This window comes from Mchenga conophoros, linkage group LG12 (assembly GCF_057382185.1).
Source record: "Mchenga conophoros isolate Kocher_MC1m ecotype Shallow Benthic linkage group LG12, M_conophoros_male_GT1.1, whole genome shotgun sequence".
Lineage (NCBI taxonomy): Eukaryota > Metazoa > Chordata > Actinopteri > Cichliformes > Cichlidae > Mchenga > Mchenga conophoros.
The window spans coordinates 4,519,268-4,541,699 of record NC_140537.1 but is presented as its reverse complement, the minus strand read 5'-3'; positions in this window follow the sequence as shown (position 1 = coordinate 4,541,699).

Sequence of the window (22,432 nt, the reverse complement as noted above, 5' to 3'; positions counted from 1 at the left end):
TGGGGGTTCACTCCACGTGCTCCGGCCTCTTTCCAAAATCCTAGTTTGTGGAGAAACTCTGAAATGCTCTTAAGTGTCTAGGGTTGTCTGTATCTGTGTTAGCCCTGTAACAGACTGGTGACCTGTCGAGGGTGCACCCTGCTTCTCGCCCTAAGATAGCTGGGATAGGCTCGAGCTGCCCTGTAACACTGGAAAAGAAACACAGCAGAGAATGGATGGGTGGCTGATCTAACGTAAACATTTCCAGTCACTTTCAGTTCAAGCTGCTTAGCATGATCTCACATTTGCCAATTTCTCTATCTCTTCCCCCTCTGTTGTGTGTGTGTGAGATATTCTCACTTTTGCCATTTCTTCTGTCCCTTTCAACTGATTTGTGTGTGTGTGTGTGTGTGTGTGTGTGTGTGTGTGTGTGTGTGTGTGTGTGTGTGTGTGTGTGTGTGTGTGTGTGTGTGTCCCACATATTGCATACTCTGCTTTTGTCCTCAAATCATGTAGGAAGTGTCTGTGTGGTTGAGCTGGTCTGGTCTGTCTAGACTTTCACTAGATAGATCAGGCTGCACCCACCTGTGAAACAGGTGGAGGGTCACCAGGACATGCAGAACTTGCTGACAGACTCCTGGCCACCTCTTGCCTCCTTAGTAGAAAGGGGCCACTCCCAGAGGCAGAGGGCTGTGAGGCACCGCCCGCCGGGCCCTCTCCTTTGGGAAAACCCTCAACACTGGGCCGAACCTTGGAGTTCTGTATGTCCATTCAGGCACACTCCATGCTTGATCTGTGGGCAATTCCTCTCAGAAGTGGAGGTCACGGTGGAGGCGTCCGAGGGCGGAAGGCGTTCCCTCAGTGGCTCTCCTCTTCTGAGATTGTGTAAAAACAAAAGTTAATGTAGTGTAAGCAGCTTGAAAGAAAGTAACTGAATTTTTTCAAATTTCTGGGAGACGGTTGCTCACACGGGGGCGGCACAGTGGTTAGCACCGTTACCGCACAGGAAGAAGGTCTTGAGTTCAGCTCTACCGTCGCTCTGTGTGGAGTTTGCATGTTCTTCCTGCTTTTGCGTGGGTTCTTTCCTAGTACTTCGGCTTCCTGCCACAGTCCAACGACCTGCAGTTAGTGGCAACAGGTAATCGAAGAGTGTAAATTGGCGATAGGTGCGAATGGTTTTCTGCGTCTATGTGTTAGCCCTGTAACAGACTGGTGACCTGTCGAGGGTGCACCCTGCTTCTCGCCCTAAGATAGCTGGGATAGGCTCGAGCTGCCCTGTGACACTGGAAAAGAAACACAGCAGAGAATGGATGGGTGGCTGATCAAACGTAAACATTTCCAGTCACTTTCAGTTCAAGCTGCTTAGCATGATCTCACATTTGCCAATTTCTCTATCTCTTCCCCCTCTGTTGTGTGTGTGTGAGATATTCTCACTTTTGCCATTTCTTCTGTCCCTTTCAACTGATCTGTGAGTGTGTGTGTGTGTGTGTGTGTCCCACATATTGCATACTCTGCTTTTGTCCTCAAATCAGGTAGGAAGTGTCTGTGTGGTTGAGCTGGTCTGGTCTGTCTAGACTTTCACTAGATAGATCAGGCTGCACCCACCTGTGAAACAGGTGGAGGGTCACCAGGACATGCAGAACTTGCTGACAGACTCCTGGCCACCTCTTGCCTCCTTAGTAGAAAGGGGCCACTCCCAGAGGCAGAGGGCTGTGAGGCACCGCCCGCCGGGCCCTCTCCTTTGGGAAAACCCTCAACACTGGGCCGAACCTTTGAGTTCTGTATGTCCATTCAGGCACACTCCATGCTTGATCTGTGGGCAATTCCTCTCAGAAGTGGAGGTCACGGTGGAGGCGTCCGAGGGCGGAAGGCGTTCCCTCAGTGGCTCTCCTCTTCTGAGATTGTGTAAAAACAAAAGTTAATGTAGTGTAAGCAGCTTGAAAGAAAGTAACTGAACTTTTTTAAATTTCTGGGAGACGGTTGCTCACACGCGGGCGGCACAGTGGTTAGCACCGTTACCGCACAGGAAGAAGGTCTTGAGTTCAGCTCTACCGTCGCTCTGTGTGGAGTTTGAATGTTCTTCCTGTTTTTGCGTGGGTTCTTTCCTAGTACTTCGGCTTCCTGCCACAGTCCAACGACCTGCAGTTAGTGGCAACAGGTAATCGAAGAGTGTAAATTGGCGATAGGTGCGAATGGTTTTCTGCGTCTATGTGTTAGCCCTGTAACAGACTGGTGACCTGTCGAGGGTCCACCCTGCTTCTCGCCCTAAGATAGCTGGGATAGGCTCGAGCTGCCCTGTGACACTGGAAAAGAAACACAGCAGAGAATGGATGGGTGGCTGATCTAACGTAAACATTTCCAGTCACTTTCAGTTCAAGCTGCTTAGCATGATCTCACATTTGCCAATTTCTCTATCTCTTCCCCCTCTGTTGTGTGTGTGTGAGATATTCTCACTTTTGCCATTTCTTCTGTCCCTTTCAACTGATCTGTGAGTGTGTGTGTGTGTGTGTGTGTGTGTGTGTGTGTGTGTGTGTGTGTCCCACATATTGCATACTCTGCTTTTGTCCTCAAATCAGGTAGGAAGTGTCTGTGTGGTTGAGCTGGTCTGGTCTGTCTAGACTTTCACTAGATAGATCAGGCTGCACCCACCTGTGAAACAGGTGGAGGGTCACCAGGACATGCAGAACTCGCTGACAGACTCCTGGCCACCTCTTGCCTCCTTAGTAGAAAGGGGCCACTCCCAGAGGCAGAGGGCTGTGAGGCACCGCCCGCCGGGCCCTCTCCTTTGGGAAAACCCTCAACACTGGGCCGAACCTTGGAGTTCTGTATGTCCATTCAGGCACACTCCATGCTTGATCTGTGGGCAATTCCTCTCAGAAGTGGAGGTCACGGTGGAGGCGTCCGAGGGCGGAAGGCGTTCCCTCAGTGGCTCTCCTCTTCTGAGATTGTGTAAAAACAAAAGTCAATGTAGTGTAAGCAACTTGAAAGAAAGTAACTGAACTTTTTTAAATTTCTGGGAGACGGTTGCTCACACGCGGGCGGCACAGTGGTTAGCACCGTTACCGCACAGGAAGAAGGTCTTGAGTTCAGCTCTACCGTCGCTCTGTGTGGAGTTTGCATGTTCTTCCTGTTTTTGCGTGGGTTCTTTCCTTGTACTCCGGCTTCCTGCCACAGTCCAACGACCTGCAGTTAGTGGCAATAGGTAATCGAAGAGTGTAAATTGGCGATAGGTGCGAATGGTTTTCTGTGTCTATGTGTTAGCCCTGTAACAGACTGGTGACCTGTCGAGGGTGTACCCTGCTTCTCGCCCTAAGATAGCTGGGATAGGCTCGAGCTGCCCTGTGACACTGGAAAAGAAACACAGCAGAGAATGGATGGGTGGCTGATCAAACGTAAACATTTCCAGTCACTTTCAGTTCAAGCTGCTTAGCATGATCTCACATTTGCCAATTTCTCTATCTCTTCCCCCTCTGTTGTGTGTGTGTGAGATATTCTCACTTTTGCCATTTCTTCTGTCCCTTTCAACTGATCTGTGAGTGAGTGTGTGTGTGTGTGTGTGAGTGTGTGTGTGTGTGTGTCCCACATATTGCATACTCTGCTTTTGTCCTCAAATCAGGTAGGAAGTGTCTGTGTGGTTGAGCTGGTCTGGTCTGTCTAGACTTTCACTAGATAGATCAGGCTGCACCCACCTGTGAAACAGGTGGAGGGTCACCAGGACATGCAGAACTTGCTGACAGACTGCTGGCCACCTCTTGCCTCCTTAGTAGAAAGGGGCCACTCCCAGAGGCAGAGGGCTGTGAGGCACCGCCCGCCGGGCCCTCTCCTTTGGGAAAACCCTCAACACTGGGCCGAACCTTGGAGTTCTGTATGTCCATTCAGGCACACTCCATGCTTGATCTGTGGGCAATTCCTCTCAGAAGTGGAGGTCACGGTGGAGGCGTCCGAGGGCGGAAGGCGTTCCCTCAGTGGCTCTCCTCTTCTGAGATTCTGTAAAAACAAAAGTCAATGTAGTGTAAGCAGCTTGAAAGAAAGTAACTGAACTTGTTTAAATTTCTGGGAGACGGTTGCTCACACGCGGGCGGCACAGTGGTTAGCACCGTTACCACACAGGAAGAAGGTCTTGAGTTCAGCTCTACCGTCGCTCTGTGTGGAGTTTGCATGTTCTTCCTGCTTTTGCGTGGGTTCTTTCCTAGTACTTCGGCTTCCTGCCACAGTCCAACGACCTGCAGTTAGTGGCAATAGGTACTCAAAGAGTGTAAATTGGCGATAGGTGCGAATGGTTTTCTGCGTCTATGTGTTAGCCCTGTAACAGACTGGTGACCTGTCGAGGGTGCACCCTGCTTCTCGCCCTAAGATAGCTGGGATAGGCTCGAGCTGCCCTGTAACACTGGAAAAGAAACACAGCAGAGAATGGATGGGTGGCTGATCTAACGTAAACATTTCCAGTCACTTTCAGTTCAAGCTGCTTAGCATGATCTCACATTTGCCAATTTCTCTATCTCTTCCCCCTCTGTTGTGTGTGTGTGAGATATTCTCACTTTTGCCATTTCTTCTGTCCCTTTCAACTGATCTGTGAGTGTGTGTGTGTGTGTGTGTGTGTGTGTGTGTGTCCCACATATTGCATACTCTGCTTTTGTCCTCAAATCATGTAGGAAGTGTCTGTGTGGTTGAGCTGGTCTGGTCTGTCTAGACTTTCACTAGATAGATCAGGCTGCACCCACCTGTGAAACAGGTGGAGGGTCACCAGGACATGCAGAACTCGCTGACAGACTCCTGGCCACCTCTTGCCTCCTTAGTAGAAAGGGGCCACTCCCAGAGGCAGAGGGCTGTGAGGCACCGCCCGCCGGGCCCTCTCCTTTGGGAAAACCCTCAACACTGGGCCGAACCTTGGAGTTCTGTATGTCCATTCAGGCACACTCCATGCTTGATCTGTGGGCAATTCCTCTCAGAAGTGGAGGTCACGGTGGAGGCGTTGGAGGGCGGAAGGCGTTCCCTCAGTGGCTCTCCTCTTCTGAGATTGTGTAAAAACAAAAGTCAATGTAGTGTAAGCAGCTTGAAAGAAAGTAACTGAACTTTTTTAAATTTCTGGGAGACGGTTGCTCACACGCGGGCGGCACAGTGGTTAGCACCGTTACCGCACAGGAAGAAGGTCTTGAGTTAAGCTCTACCGTCGCTCTGTGTGGAGTTTGCATGTTCTTCCTGTTTTTGCGTGGGTTCTTTCCTTGTACTTCGGCTTCCTGCCACAGTCCAACGACCTGCAGTTAGTGGCAATAGGTAATCGAAGAGTGTAAATTGGCGATAGGTGCGAATGGTTTTCTGCGTCTATGTGTTAGCCCTGTAACAGACTGGTGACCTGTCGAGGGTGCACCCTGCTTCTCGCCCTAAGATAGCTGGGATAGGCTCGAGCTGCCCTGTGACACTGGAAAAGAAACGCAGCAGAGAATGGATGGGTGGCTGATCTAACGTAAACATTTCCAGTCACTTTCAGTTCAAGCTGCTTAGCATGATCTCACATTTGCCAATTTCTCTATCTCTTCCCCCTCTGTTGTGTGTGTGTGAGATATTCTCACTTTTGCCATTTCTTCTGTCCCTTTCAACTGATCTGTGAGTGAGTGTGTGTGTGTGTGTGTGTGTTTGTCCCACATATTGCATACTCTGCTTTTGTCCTCAAATCAGGTAGGAAGTGTCTGTGTGGTTGAGCTGGTCTGGTCTGTCTAGACTTTCACTAGATAGATCAGGCTGCACCCACCTGTGAAACAGGTGGAGGGTCACCAGGACATGCAGAACTCGCTGACAGACTCCTGGCCACCTCTTGCCTCCTTAGTAGAAAGGGGCCACTCCCAGAGGCAGAGGGCTGTGAGGCACCGCCCACCGGGCCCTCTCCTTTGGGAAAACCCTCAACACTGGGCCGAACCTTGGAGTTCTGTATGTCCATTCAGGCACACTCCATGCTTGATCTGTGGGCAATTCCTCTCAGAAGTGGAGGTCACGGTGGAGGCGTCCGAGGGCGGAAGGCGTTCCCTCAGTGGCTCTCCTCTTCTGAGATTGTGTAAAAACAAAAGTCAATGTAGTGTAAGCAGCTTGAAAGAAAGTAACTGAACTTTTTCAAATTTCTGGGAGACGGTTGCTCACACGCGGGCGGCACAGTGGTTAGCACCGTTACCGCACAGGAAGAAGGTCTTGAGTTCAGCTCTATCGTCGCTCTGTGTGGAGTTTGAATGTTCTTCCTGTTTTTGCGTGGGTTCTTTCCTAGTACTTCGGCTTCCTGCCACAGTCCAACGACCTGCAGTTAGTGGCAATAGGTAATCGAAGAGTGTAAATTGGCGATAGGTGCGAATGGTTTTCTGCGTCTATGTGTTAGCCCTGTAACAGACTGGTGACCTGTCGAGGGTGCACCCTGCTTCTCGCCCTAAGATAGCTGGGATAGGCTCGAGCTGCCCTGTGACACTGGAAAAGAAACACAGCAGAGAATGGATGGGTGGCTGATCTAACGTAAACATTTCCAGTCACTTTCAGTTCAAGCTGCTTAGCATGATCTCACATTTGCCAATTTCTCTATCTCTTCCCCCTCTGTTGTGTGTGTGTGAGATATTCTCACTTTTGCCATTTCTTCTGTCCCTTTCAACTGATCTGTGAGTGAGTGTGTGTGTGTGTGTGTGTGAGTGTGTGTGTGTGTGTGTGTGTCCCACATATTGCATACTCTGCTTTTGTCCTCAAATCAGGTAGGAAGTGTCTGTGTGGTTGAGCTGGTCTGGTCTGTCTAGACTTTCACTAGATAGATCAGGCTGCACCCACCTGTGAAACAGGTGGAGGGTCACCAGGACATGCAGAACTCGCTGACAGACTCCTGGCCACCTCTTGCCTCCTTAGTAGAAAGGGGCCACTCCCAGAGGCAGAGGGCTGTGAGGCACCGCCCGCCGGGCCCTCTCCTTTGGGAAAACCCTCAACACTGGGCCGAACCTTGGAGTTCTGTATGTCCATTCAGGCACACTCCATGCTTGATCTGTGGGCAATTCCTCTCAGAAGTGGAGGTCACGGTGGAGGCGTCCGAGGGCGGAAGGCGTTCCCTCAGTGGCTCTCCTCTTCTGAGATTGTGTAAAAACAAAAGTTAATGTAGTGTAAGCAGCTTGAAAGAAAGTAACTGAACTTTTTTAAATTTCTGGGAGACGGTTGCTCACACGCGGGCGGCACAGTGGTTAGCACCGTTACCGCACAGGAAGAAGGTCTTGAGTTCAGCTCTACCGTCGCTCTGTGTGGAGTTTGCATGTTCTTCCTGCTTTTGCGTGGGTTCTTTCCTTGTACTCCGGCTTCCTGCCACAGTCCAACGACCTGCAGTTAGTGGCAATAGGTAATCGAAGAGTGTAAATTGGCGATAGGTGCGAATGGTTTTCTGCGTCTATGTGTTAGCCCTGTAACAGACTGGTGACCTGTCGAGGGTGCACCCTGCTTCTCGCCCTAAGATAGCTGGGATAGGCTCGAGCTGCCCTGTGACACTGGAAAAGAAACACAGCAGAGAATGGATGGGTGGCTGATCAAACGTAAACATTTCCAGTCACTTTCAGTTCAAGCTGCTTAGCATGATCTCACATTTGCCAATTTCTCTATCTCTTCCCCCTCTGTTGTGTGTGTGTGAGATATTCTCACTTTTGCCATTTCTTCTGTCCCTTTAAACTGATCTGTGAGTGTGTGTGTGTGTGTGTGTGTGTGTGTGTGTGTGTGAGATATTCTCACTTTTGCCATTTCTTCTGTCCCTTTCAACTGATCTGTGAGTGTGTGTGTGTGTGTGTGTGTGTGTGAGATATTCTCACTTTTGCCATTTCTTCTGTCCCTTTCAACTGATCTGTGAGTGTGAGTGTGAGTGTGTGTGTGTGTGTGTGTGTGTGTGTGTGTCCCACATATTGCATACTCTGCTTTTGTCCTCAAATCATGTAGGAAGTGTCTGTGTGGTTGAGCTGGTCTGGTCTGTCTAGACTTTCACTAGATAGATCAGGCTGCACCCACCTGTGAAACAGGTGGAGGGTCACCAGGACATGCAGAACTTGCTGACAGACTCCTGGCCACCTCTTGCCTCCTTATTAGAAAGGGGCCACTCCCAGAGGCAGAGGGCTGTGAGGCACCGCCCGCCGGGCCCTCTCCTTTGGGAAAACCCTCAACACTGGGCCGAACCTTGGAGTTCTGTATGTCCATTCAGGCACACTCCATGCTTGATCTGTGGGCAATTCCTCTCAGAAGTGGAGGTCACGGTGGAGGCGTCGGAGGGCGGAAGGTGTTCCCTCAGTGGCTCTCCTCTTCTGAGATTCTGTAAAAACAAAAGTTAATGTAGTGTAAGCAGCTTGAAAGAAAGTAACTGAACTTTTTTAAATTTCTGGGAGACGGTTGCTCACACGCGGGCGGCACAGTGGTTAGCACCGTTACCGCACAGGAAGAAGGTCTTGAGTTCAGCTCTATCGTCGCTCTGTGTGGAGTTTGAATGTTCTTCCTGTTTTTGCGTGGGTTCTTTCCTAGTACTTCGGCTTCCTGCCACAGTCCAACGACCTGCAGTTAGTGGCAATAGGTAATCGAAGAGTGTAAATTGGTGATAGGTGCGAATAGTTTTCTGCGTCTATGTGTTAGCCCTGTAACAGACTGGTGACCTGTCGAGGGTGTACCCTGCTTCTCGCCCTAAGATAGCTGGGATAGGCTCGAACTGCCCTGTGACACTGGAAAAGAAACGCAGCAGAGAATGGATGGGTGGCTGATCTAACGTAAACATTTCCAGTCACTTTCAGTTCAAGCTGCTTAGCATGATCTCACATTTGCCAATTTCTCTATCTCTTCCCCCTCTGTTGTGTGTGTGTGTGAGATATTCTCACTTTTGCCATTTCTTCTGTCCCTTTCAACTGATCTGTGAGTGAGTGTGTGTGTGTGTGTGTGTGTTTGTCCCACATATTGCATACTCTGCTTTTGTCCTCAAATCAGGTAGGAAGTGTCTGTGTGGTTGAGCTGGTCTGGTCTGTCTAGACTTTCACTAGATAGATCAGGCTGCACCCACCTGTGAAACAGGTGGAGGGTCACCAGGACATGCAGAACTCGCTGACAGACTCCTGGCCACCTCTTGCCTCCTTAGTAGAAAGGGGCCACTCCCAGAGGCAGAGGGCTGTGAGGCACCGCCCACCGGGCCCTCTCCTTTGGGAAAACCCTCAACACTGGGCCGAACCTTGGAGTTCTGTATGTCCATTCAGGCACACTCCATGCTTGATCTGTGGGCAATTCCTCTCAGAAGTGGAGGTCACGGTGGAGGCGTCCGAGGGCGGAAGGCGTTCCCTCAGTGGCTCTCCTCTTCTGAGATTGTGTAAAAACAAAAGTCAATGTAGTGTAAGCAGCTTGAAAGAAAGTAACTGAACTTTTTCAAATTTCTGGGAGACGGTTGCTCACACGCGGGCGGCACAGTGGTTAGCACCGTTACCGCACAGGAAGAAGGTCTTGAGTTCAGCTCTATCGTCGCTCTGTGTGGAGTTTGAATGTTCTTCCTGTTTTTGCGTGGGTTCTTTCCTAGTACTTCGGCTTCCTGCCACAGTCCAACGACCTGCAGTTAGTGGCAATAGGTAATCGAAGAGTGTAAATTGGCGATAGGTGCGAATGGTTTTCTGCGTCTATGTGTTAGCCCTGTAACAGACTGGTGACCTGTCGAGGGTGTACCCTGCTTCTCGCCCTAAGATAGCTGGGATAGGCTCGAGCTGCCCTGTGACACTGGAAAAGAAACACAGCAGAGAATGGATGGGTGGCTGATCTAACGTAAACATTTCCAGTCACTTTCAGTTCAAGCTGCTTAGCATGATCTCACATTTGCCAATTTCTCTATCTCTTCCCCCTCTGTTGTGTGTGTGTGAGATATTCTCACTTTTGCCATTTCTTCTGTCCCTTTCAACTGATCTGTGAGTGAGTGTGTGTGTGTGTGTGTGTGAGTGTGTGTGTGTGTGTGTGTGTCCCACATATTGCATACTCTGCTTTTGTCCTCAAATCAGGTAGGAAGTGTCTGTGTGGTTGAGCTGGTCTGGTCTGTCTAGACTTTCACTAGATAGATCAGGCTGCACCCACCTGTGAAACAGGTGGAGGGTCACCAGGACATGCAGAACTCGCTGACAGACTCCTGGCCACCTCTTGCCTCCTTAGTAGAAAGGGGCCACTCCCAGAGGCAGAGGGCTGTGAGGCACCGCCCGCCGGGCCCTCTCCTTTGGGAAAACCCTCAACACTGGGCCGAACCTTGGAGTTCTGTATGTCCATTCAGGCACACTCCATGCTTGATCTGTGGGCAATTCCTCTCAGAAGTGGAGGTCACGGTGGAGGCGTCCGAGGGCGGAAGGCGTTCCCTCAGTGGCTCTCCTCTTCTGAGATTGTGTAAAAACAAAAGTTAATGTAGTGTAAGCAGCTTGAAAGAAAGTAACTGAACTTTTTTAAATTTCTGGGAGACGGTTGCTCACACGCGGGCGGCACAGTGGTTAGCACCGTTACCGCACAGGAAGAAGGTCTTGAGTTCAGCTCTACCGTCGCTCTGTGTGGAGTTTGCATGTTCTTCCTGCTTTTGCGTGGGTTCTTTCCTTGTACTCCGGCTTCCTGCCACAGTCCAACGACCTGCAGTTAGTGGCAATAGGTAATCGAAGAGTGTAAATTGGCGATAGGTGCGAATGGTTTTCTGCGTCTATGTGTTAGCCCTGTAACAGACTGGTGACCTGTCGAGGGTGCACCCTGCTTCTCGCCCTAAGATAGCTGGGATAGGCTCGAGCTGCCCTGTGACACTGGAAAAGAAACACAGCAGAGAATGGATGGGTGGCTGATCAAACGTAAACATTTCCAGTCACTTTCAGTTCAAGCTGCTTAGCATGATCTCACATTTGCCAATTTCTCTATCTCTTCCCCCTCTGTTGTGTGTGTGTGAGATATTCTCACTTTTGCCATTTCTTCTGTCCCTTTAAACTGATCTGTGAGTGTGTGTGTGTGTGTGTGTGTGTGTGTGTGTGTGTGTGTGAGATATTCTCACTTTTGCCATTTCTTCTGTCCCTTTCAACTGATCTGTGAGTGTGTGTGTGTGTGTGTGTGTGTGTGTGAGATATTCTCACTTTTGCCATTTCTTCTGTCCCTTTCAACTGATCTGTGAGTGTGAGTGTGAGTGTGTGTGTGTGTGTGTGTGTGTGTGTGTGTGTGTGTGAGATATTCTCACTTTTGCCATTTCTTCTGTCCCTTTCAACTGATCTGTGAGTGTGTGTGTGTGTGTGTGTGTGTGTGAGATATTCTCACTTTTGCCATTTCTTCTGTCCCTTTCAACTGATCTGTGTGTGTGTGTGTGAGTGTGTGTGTGTGTGTGTGTGTGTGTGTGTGTGTCCCACATATTGCATACTCTGCTTTTGTCCTCAAATCATGTAGGAAGTGTCTGTGTGGTTGAGCTGGTCTGGTCTGTCTAGACTTTCACTAGATAGATCAGGCTGCACCCACCTGTGAAACAGGTGGAGGGTCACCAGGACATGCAGAACTTGCTGACAGACTCCTGGCCACCTCTTGCCTCCTTATTAGAAAGGGGCCACTCCCAGAGGCAGAGGGCTGTGAGGCACCGCCCGCCGGGCCCTCTCCTTTGGGAAAACCCTCAACACTGGGCCGAACCTTGGAGTTCTGTATGTCCATTCAGGCACACTCCATGCTTGATCTGTGGGCAATTCCTCTCAGAAGTGGAGGTCACGGTGGAGGCGTCGGAGGGCGGAAGGCGTTCCCTCAGTGGCTCTCCTCTTCTGAGATTCTGTAAAAACAAAAGTTAATGTAGTGTAAGCAGCTTGAAAGAAAGTAACTGAACTTTTTCAAATTTCTGGGAGACGGTTGCTCACACGCGGGCGGCACAGTGGTTAGCACCGTTACCGCACAGGAAGAAGGTCTTGAGTTCAGCTCTACCGTCGCTCTGTGTGGAGTTTGCATGTTCTTCCTGCTTTTGCGTGGGTTCTTTCCTTGTACTCCGGCTTCCTGCCACAGTCCAACGACCTGCAGTTAGTGGCAACAGGTAATCGAAGAGTGTAAATTGGCGATAGGTGCGAATGGTTTTCTGCGTCTATGTGTTAGCCCTGTAACAGACTGGTGACCTGTCGAGGGTGCACCCTGCTTCTCGCCCTAAGATAGCTGGGATAGGCTCGAGCTGCCCTGTGACACTGGAAAAGAAACACAGCAGAGAATGGATGGGTGGCTGATCTAACGTAAACATTTCCAGTCACTTTCAGTTCAAGCTGCTTAGCATGATCTCACATTTGCCAATTTCTCTATCTCTTCCCCCTCTGTTGTGTGTGTGTGAGATATTCTCACTTTTGCCATTTCTTCTGTCCCTTTCAACTGATCTGTGTGTGTGTGTGTGTGTGTGTGTGTGTGTGTGTGTGTGTGTGTTTGTGTGTGTGTGTCCCACATATTGCATACTCTGCTTTTGTCCTCAAATCAGGTAGGAAGTGTCTGTGTGGTTGAGCTGGTCTGGTCTGTCTAGACTTTCACTAGATAGATCAGGCTGCACCCACCTGTGAAACAGGTGGAGGGTCACCAGGACATGCAGAACTTGCTGACAGACTCCTGGCCACCTCTTGCCTCCTTAGTAGAAAGGGGCCACTCCCAGAGGCAGAGGGCTGTGAGGCACCGCCCGCCGGGCCCTCTCCTTTGGGAAAACCCTCAACACTGGGCCGAACCTTGGAGTTCTGTATGTCCATTCAGGCACACTCCATGCTTGATCTGTGGGCAATTCCTCTCAGAAGTGGAGGTCACGGTGGAGGCGTTGGAGGGCGGAAGGCGTTCCCTCAGTGGCTCTCCTCTTCTGAGATTGTGTAAAAACAAAAGTCAATGTAGTGTAAGCAGCTTGAAAGAAAGTAACTGAACTTGTTTAAATTTCTGGGAGACGGTTGCTCACACGCGGGCGGCACAGTGGTTAGCACCGTTACCGCACAGGAAGAAGGTCTTGAGTTCAGCTCTACCGTCGCTCTGTGTGGAGTTTGCATGTTCTTCCTGTTTTTGCGTGGGTTCTTTCCTAGTACTTCGGCTTCCTGCCACAGTCCAACGACCTGCAGTTAGTGGCAATAGGTAATCGAAGAGTGTAAATTGGCGATAGGTGCGAATGGTTTTCTGCGTCTATGTGTTAGCCCTGTAACAGACTGGTGACCTGTCGAGGGTGTACCCTGCTTCTCGCCCTAAGATAGCTGGGATAGGCTCGAGCTGCCCTGTGACACTGGAAAAGAAACACAGCAGAGAATGGATGGGTGGCTGATCTAACGTAAACATTTCCAGTCACTTTCAGTTCAAGCTGCTTAGCATGATCTCACATTTGCCAATTTCTCTATCTCTTCCCCCTCTGTTGTGTGTGTGTGAGATATTCTCACTTTTGCCATTTCTTCTGTCCCTTTCAACTGATCTGTGAGTGTGTGTGTGTGTGTGTGTGTGTGTGTGTGTGTGTGTGTGTCCCCCACATATTGCATACTCTGCTTTTGTCCTCAAATCAGGTAGGAAGTGTCTGTGTGGTTGAGCTGGTCTGGTCTGTCTAGACTTTCACTAGATAGATCAGGCTGCACCCACCTGTGAAACAGGTGGAGGGTCACCAGGACATGCAGAACTTGCTGACAGACTCCTGGCCACCTCTTGCCTCCTTAGTAGAAAGGGGCCACTCCCAGAGGCAGAGGGCTGTGAGGCACCGCCCGCCGGGCCCTCTCCTTTGGGAAAACCCTCAACACTGGGCCGAACCTTGGAGTTCTGTATGTCCATTCAGGCACACTCCATGCTTGATCTGTGGGCAATTCCTCTCAGAAGTGGAGGTCACGGTGGAGGCGTCCGAGGGCGGAAGGCGTTCCCTCAGTGGCTCTCCTCTTCTGAGATTGTGTAAAAACAAAAGTCAATGTAGTGTAAGCAACTTGAAAGAAAGTAACTGAACTTTTTTAAATTTCTGGGAGACGGTTGCTCACACGCGGGCGGCACAGTGGTTAGCACCGTTACCGCACAGGAAGAAGGTCTTGAGTTCAGCTCTACCGTCGCTCTGTGTGGAGTTTGCATGTTCTTCCTGTTTTTGCGTGGGTTCTTTCCTTGTACTCCGGCTTCCTGCCACAGTCCAACGACCTGCAGTTAGTGGCAATAGGTAATCGAAGAGTGTAAATTGGCGATAGGTGCGAATGGTTTTCTGCGTCTATGTGTTAGCCCTGTAACAGACTGGTGACCTGTCGAGGGTGCACCCTGCTTCTCGCCCTAAGATAGCTGGGATAGGCTCGAGCTGCCCTGTGACACTGGAAAAGAAACACAGCAGAGAATGGATGGGTGGCTGATCAAACGTAAACATTTCCAGTCACTTTCAGTTCAAGCTGCTTAGCATGATCTCACATTTGCCAATTTCTCTATCTCTTCCCCCTCTGTTGTGTGTGTGTGAGATATTCTCACTTTTGCCATTTCTTCTGTCCCTTTCAACTGATCTGTGTGTGTGTGTGTGTGTGTGTGTGTGTGTGTGTGTGTGTGTGTGTGTGTGTGTGTGTGTTTGTCCCACATATTGCATACTCTGCTTTTGTCCTCAAATCAGGTAGGAAGTGTCTGTGTGGTTGAGCTGGTCTGGTCTGTCTAGACTTTCACTAGATAGATCAGGCTGCACCCACCTGTGAAACAGGTGGAGGGTCACCAGGACATGCAGAACTCGCTGACAGACTCCTGGCCACCTCTTGCCTCCTTAGTAGAAAGGGGCCACTCCCAGAGGCAGAGGGCTGTGAGGCACCGCCCGCCGGGCCCTCTCCTTTGGGAAAACCCTCAACACTGGGCCGAACCTTGGAGTTCTGTATGTCCATTCAGGCACACTCCATGCTTGATCTGTGGGCAATTCCTCTCAGAAGTGGAGGTCACGGTGGAGGCGTCCGAGGGCGGAAGGCGTTCCCTCAGTGGCTCTCCTCTTCTGAGATTGTGTAAAAACAAAAGTCAATGTAGTGTAAGCAGCTTGAAAGAAAGTAACTGAACTTTTTTAAATTTCTGGGAGACGGTTGCTCACACGCGGGCGGCACAGTGGTTAGCACCGTTACCGCACAGGAAGAAGGTCTTGAGTTCAGCTCTACCGTCGCTCTGTGTGGAGTTTGCATGTTCTTCCTGCTTTTGCGTGGGTTCTTTCCTTGTACTCCGGCTTCCTGCCACAGTCCAACGACCTGCAGTTAGTGGCAATAGGTAATCGAAGAGTGTAAATTGGCGATAGGTGCGAATGGTTTTCTGCGTCTATGTGTTAGCCCTGTAACAGACTGGTGACCTGTCGAGGGTGCACCCTGCTTCTCGCCCTAAGATAGCTGGGATAGGCTCGAGCTGCCCTGTGACACTGGAAAAGAAACACAGCAGAGAATGGATGGGTGGCTGATCAAACGTAAACATTTCCAGTCACTTTCAGTTCAAGCTGCTTAGCATGATCTCACATTTGCCAATTTCTCTATCTCTTCCCCCTCTGTTGTGTGTGTGTGAGATATTCTCACTTTTGCCATTTCTTCTGTCCCTTTAAACTGATCTGTGAGTGTGTGTGTGTGTGTGTGTGTGTGTGTGTGAGATATTCTCACTTTTGCCATTTCTTCTGTCCCTTTCAACTGATCTGTGAGTGTGTGTGTGTGTGTGTGTGTGTGTGAGATATTCTCACTTTTGCCATTTCTTCTGTCCCTTTCAACTGATCTGTGAGTGTGAGTGTGAGTGTGTGTGTGTGTGTGTGTGTGTGTGTGTGTGTCCCACATATTGCATACTCTGCTTTTGTCCTCAAATCAGGTAGGAAGTGTCTGTGTGGTTGAGCTGGTCTGGTCTGTCTAGACTTTCACTAGATAGATCAGGCTGCACCCACCTGTGAAACAGGTGGAGGGTCACCAGGACATGCAGAACTTGCTGACAGACTCCTGGCCACCTCTTGCCTCCTTATTAGAAAGGGGCCACTCCCAGAGGCAGAGGGCTGTGAGGCACCGCCCGCCGGGCCCTCTCCTTTGGGAAAACCCTCAACACTGGGCCGAACCTTGGAGTTCTGTATGTCCATTCAGGCACACTCCATGCTTGATCTGTGGGCAATTCCTCTCAGAAGTGGAGGTCACGGTGGAGGCGTCGGAGGGCGGAAGGCGTTCCCTCAGTGGCTCTCCTCTTCTGAGATTGTGTAAAAACAAAAGTTAATGTAGTGTAAGCAGCTTGAAAGAAAGTAACTGAACTTTTTCAAATTTCTGGGAGACGGTTGCTCACACGCGGGCGGCACAGTGGTTAGCACCGTTACCGCACAGGAAGAAGGTCTTGAGTTCAGCTCTACCGTCGCTCTGTGTGGAGTTTGCATGTTCTTCCTGCTTTTGCGTGGGTTCTTTCCTAGTACTTCGGCTTCCTGCCACAGTCCAACGACCTGCAGTTAGTGGCAACAGGTAATCGAAGAGTGTAAATTGGCGATAGGTGCGAATGGTTTTCTGCGTCTATGTGTTAGCCCTGTAACAGACTGGTGACCTGTCGAGGGTGCACCCTGCTTCTCGCCCTAAGATAGCTGGGATAGGCTCGAGCTGCCCTGTGACACTGGAAAAGAAACACAGCAGAGAATGGATGGGTGGCTGATCTAACGTAAACATTTCCAGTCACTTTCAGTTCAAGCTGCTTAGCATGATCTCACATTTGCCAATTTCTCTATCTCTTCCCCCTCTGTTGTGTGTGTGTGAGATATTCTCACTTTTGCCATTTCTTCTGTCCCTTTCAACTGATCTGTGTGTGTGTGTGTGTGTGTGTGTGTGTGTGTGTGTGTGTGTGTGTGTGTCCCCCACATATTGCATACTCTGCTTTTGTCCTCAAATCAGGTAGGAAGTGTCTGTGTGGTTGAGCTGGTCTGGTCTGTCTAGACTTTCACTAGATAGATCAGGCTGCACCCACCTGTGAAACAGGTGGAGGGTCACCAGGACATGCAGAACTCGCTGACAGACTCCTGGCCACCTCTTGCCTCCTTAGTAGAAAGGGGCCACTCCCAGAGGCAGAGGGCTGTGAGGCACCGCCCGCCGGGCCCTCTCCTTTGGGAAAACCCTCAACACTGGGCCGAACCTTGGAGTTCTGTATGTCCATTCAGGCACACTCCATGCTTGATCTGTGGGCAATTCCTCTCAGAAGTGGAGGTCACGGTGGAGGCGTCGGAGGGCGGAAGGCGTTCCCTCAGTGGCTCTCCTCTTCTGAGATTGTGTAAAAACAAAAGTCAATGTAGTGTAAGCAGCTTGAAAGAAAGTAATTGAACTTGTTGAGATGGTTGATCAAACTGAAATATTACTGTCATGGTCCAGTTACGCTACATGTATATGTATTTGTTTTTGTTTCTCTCACTTTCTTTCTCGCTTCCCTGCTCACAACGCGATGCCTGGGTGGACCTAATCATGGGCTCCCGGTTGCTGTCCTCACACCTGCAAGCAATTTCTCACCTGAGGTTCATCATCCTGTTTACCAGCCACTTCTGAAGGCAGTTGCTTGGAGCCCTTTGTCGCTGGACTACTGTGTAACATTCGTTAGTGCAATTCTAGCTTTGGAAATATTTTGATTTCTCTTTGTGCTTTGCTTGGAATTTAACATTTTGTCCTTGTATATAGATTTTCCGTGCCCCGCCTTGAGACCCTGTTCGTGAGTGTGGCAGTTGCAGTGAGCCTGTGGAGCCCCCCCACCCTCCATGGACCTCTGGATTCGCTGGACCCCTTCTCCCCACTTGTATATAGTGCACTCTGTGTCATGTAAATAAAAAAAATGTTTATTGTGATTCGTAGTCTGCGCTTGAGTCCTGCTCAGCCTTGACAATTTTTAGTCACTTTCGGTTCAAGCTGCTTAGATTCCCATGATCTCACATTTGCCATTTGTGTGTGTGTGTGTTTGTTTGTCCCACATATTGCATACTCTGCTTTTGTCCTAAAAACAGGTAGGAAGTGTCTGTGTGGTTGAGCTGGTCTGGTCTGTCTAGACTTTCACTAGATAGATCAGGCTGCACCCACCTGTGAAACAGGTGGAGGGTCACCAGGACATGCAGAACTCTTGCCTCCTTAGTAGAAAGGGCCACTGCCAGAGGCGGAGGGCAGTGAGGCATCCAACCCCCATCTCATCAATAGGGGGGTATGATCTGAAATAACAATAGATTGATAATTGCAAGTTTCAATAAGTGGAAGAGGACATTTATCAGTGACAAATGAATTTATCCAATAGAACATTTTGTGGACAGGAATATAGTCGGAGCATGTCCTGGATGAGTATCCTTATTAGAGCTTCTTTCTAGGTTAGAGAGCACACAGCTTGTACCTCCAGCTAAAATGAGATTGTGTGTTGTCATATCCAGAATTCACGAGAATTAATAGACAATTAAGGTTTCATCATCCCATTTGGGGGCGTAAATGTTGGCTTAAATCAGTTCATAAAGTTGTCCATAAAGTCCATAATGTTGGCCAACCACAGTAATACGGACCCATAATAAGGACCCATAGGATCAGATAAAATGGTTGATACAGGAAATGGGACGTTTTTACCCATAAGGATGGCCACCCCTCTGTCTTAGAGTTAAAGTTGGAATGGACTATTTGGCCAACCCAACCAGTCTTCAATCTATATCTGTCTGCTATACAAAGGTGAGTCCCCTGTGGAAAAGACATAGCAGATTTTTTCAGTTGTGTAAGCACCTTTTTGTGCTTAACAGGGTGATTCATAGACTTAATGTTCCAACTTACAAAGTTGGCTGCATAACCCGTAAGCTTCGCCTGTATATTGACAGCAGCCATAGAGTTATCTAATCAAAGAGCAACAGTATGAATGTGTGTGTGTGATAGCCACTAACGTCTAATCACACTTATGTGAATTAACTTATATTTCAGCTATTTTACTTTAAATGTAAGTGATATTTTCTTTTGAAAATCCTCTAAATTAACTAGTTTTAACTATAGACCTGGTAACTAGTCTGGGATATTTGTAGCTGATGCTCCATTTTTGTACCAGTAGGTGGCAGTGTGAGACCATGGTTTGGCCTGTTGTTAGTAGTCAGAAGCATGCTCAGCACTGTTTTCTCATAATGTTACATGTACTCCCTGCCTTATCATTTCTTTCCTGCTTGCAGGCTAGTATTGTACCAGAAATAGAAAATAAAAGCAGTCACACCCGATATATTGCATAGATTTATTTGAAATACTTATTACTTGTTATTCTGTTTTCTTTTTATTCTGTTTCTTCGTTACTCTGTTTCTTTCGCTCCGGGACCACGTGCACGTAATTTTCGTTACACCTCATGTAAACATGTGATGCGAATGACAATAAAGAATCCATGAATTCTTTTGGACCTAATACTGATCTTTGAGGTATGTCACAAGCAACATCCATCAATTTAGATTCCTACTCATTTATTTGTACATATTGTTGCATATTCACTACATAGCTTTTTATCAGCCCAAAACCACTCCCCTAAACCCATACTTTCCATTATTTTTATTAGAATTTCATGATTGACAGTATCGAATAAGGCTGCCACAAACGTTTATTTTGATAGTCGACTAGTCACCGATTATTTTTGCGATTAGTCCACTAATCAGATCATGCAACATAGAGCTTACTGCACCAGCATGCATCTGCTCTAATATAACTATCATTAGCTTACAGCTTTAAGTGTATGTGCTAACTAAAAAATAAAGACAAGATGATAGTTTATTAAATTTTAATTAAATTTGCAGATTGTTTCGGTGAAGTTTAATAAACTCAGCCGTCTGCTCCTTGCTATCTAAAATATAACAGGACACCAGAGTAAATTCTCGAGCATCTCACACTTCTGATGATCAGCTGTCTGCTTGACGTTTATTCAGCTGTGTAAAAACCAATGACTGTATAAATTATAACTTTAATCTCAGCCAAACCGATTTACTCAGGAACAAATGAAAAAACCCAAACAATAACATTTTTAAGTTATCTAAGTGACTTAGATATCATGTTTAACCTGAGTAGCGAAAGACGGCGGTGGGTTTGAAAACGATTTGCCGGGAGTCCGGTGTTCTCACCGGCTCTAGCGAGCCTTGAACCCCAGCTAGCTATCGAGCTAGTGCTCTTGCTCTAGTGTGAGAGATAAGTAGTTTTAAACCTTGTGATCCACAAAACAGCATAACGATAAAAGAAGAACTGACTGCGTTACAGTCAGTGCGGGAGCAGCGGCTTCGCTCATGCGCGATTCATTTGCCGTTTGGACGCACAGGTGTTGTCTCATGATATCACAGGTCTCCTGCCCTGATAGCAGCTGGGGGAGGACTATCCTCCGCCTGTGAGCGCTTTGGCATGGGTGAGGTGCCCAAGGTAGCACCGCTGCCTGTTGCGAGTAAGAGCGATATGCGTTTTCACGTCAAAAAGTCGTCATAAATAAGTCTCCAATAATACCAGAAAAAGTCGCCAGATTTGTCGCTAGTCGCTTTTTAGAAAAAAAGTCGCTAAGGGGGTCTGAAAACTCGTTAAATATAGCGACAAAGTCGCTAAGTTGGCAACACTGCAGCTGGCGTCCTTGTACATGCAGTGCTGCCATCTTCTGTTTCAGTCTGTTATTACACTCTCAAATCCTACTACTTATTCATGTGTCTTTTGGGATCTTACAAAGCTACGGAGCCCCGCAGGGGACATGGGAGAAAAAAAAAATTAAGACAGACTTTTGCGAGATCTCGCAAAAGTTTTAGCCGCATTCTTCGGAGGCCGCCAGCTCGAAGCCGACCGGGAGGTCGAGGCACGATGTGCCGGGAAAGCGGTGTTCCTCCCGGCTGTAGTAGGTCTCGACCTCCCGTTAGCTTCGAGCTAGTGGGTGTCAGATCTCCAAAAACGTCGGAGCACTTTTGCAAATATGTGATGTCTTGTAAACCGAGCAGGTATCTGACGTTTACACAACTACATTCACGCCTCAAAATATCTTAAAAGTGTATTTTGTGACCCAGAAAGAGTAATATTACAACAAAGTAGCTGCTGCCATTGTTGGAATTCAACTTTTGCAAGATCTCGCAAAAGTCTGTCTTAATTTTTTTTTCTCCCATGTCCCCTGCGGGGCTCCGTACAAAGCTTCAAACGACACGTCGACTATTAAATTAGTCTTCGACGATTTTGATAGTCGACGTAATCGTGACTAGTCGACTAATCGTGGCAGCCCTAGTAAATGGTAAATGGCCTGTATTTATATAGCGCTTTACTAGTCCCTAAGGACCCCAAAGCGCTTTACATATCCAGTCATCCACCCATTCACACACACATTCACACACTGGTGATGGCAAGCTACATTGTAGCCACCCTGGGGCGCACTGACAGAGGCGAGGCTGCCGGACACTAGCGCCACCTGGCCCTCTGACCACCACCAGTAGGCAACGGGTGAAGTGTCTTGCCCAAGGACACAACGACCGAGACTGTCCAAGCCGGGACTCGAACCGGCAACCTTCCGATTACAAGGCGAACTCCCAACTCTTGAGCCACGATCGAACAGTTTTTTTAATTTAAAAAAAAAACTCCAAGTGTGTACTTCTTATTATGTAGGCCAGGGGTGTCCAAACTTTTTGCAAAGAGGGCCAAATTTTATAAAGTGAAGATGCCTGGGGGCCAATGGTTCCTTTTGACTTTTTTTTTCATAACAAAGTTACATGAAAATATAATGAAGAACAATTTTAATAGTCACAATTACCCGTTATTTTTAAAATAGAAATGTACCTAAATAAAAGACACTCAGGCAAGCATTTACAACTCTAAAGACACAATTCCACCTTTCATTTATATCTGGAGAGTCAGACAACATTGAACAAACTGTATAGAATACCCTACATTTCCATGAGTTTGCAATATCTTTGCCTAATGAACATTTAAACAGGCCTTATAAGTAATGAAAAGTGTTCTGTTATCAATAAAGTTTTTTTTAAAGTGAATTTCGCCCTTTGACTTTTACAAGACCTTTCAGGAAGCCAAAGTTTTTCACATACTGGAAGATTGCACAACTGGAAGTTCACTTGCTGCAAGAAATAAACACATTTGTAAATTTACACAATATGTACACAACACACTCAACTATGAATTAAGAGCATAACATCAACAGTTAAAACCAAATCTTAAGAGTTTAACAAAATACGTTTCCTTTTGTGTATTGCATTAGCATGCTTTATGCTTTTTACTGTTCAGAAACACATGAGTAATGCAGGGATGTCACTCCTGGAGGCCTGCTCTTCATTTGATTCAACTGTGCTAAACCAGAAAGAACTAAAACATGCATAGCAGCTCTCCAGTACAGAATTTGGGCATCCCTGGACTAATGAGAGGGGTGATACTGAGATCTAGAGTTTAGTAAAGCAATTAGGTGTGCTTTGAGGGAAGTGGTTGAGATGCATAAAATATCACGCAAGTGGGAGGGAGTCACTCATCCTTGAGCTCAATCGGTTCTTGTTTAAGTTCATGACAGAGAATGTTTGCTCTCACAAATATGTGGAACCAAATTGACCCTGTGCACGAG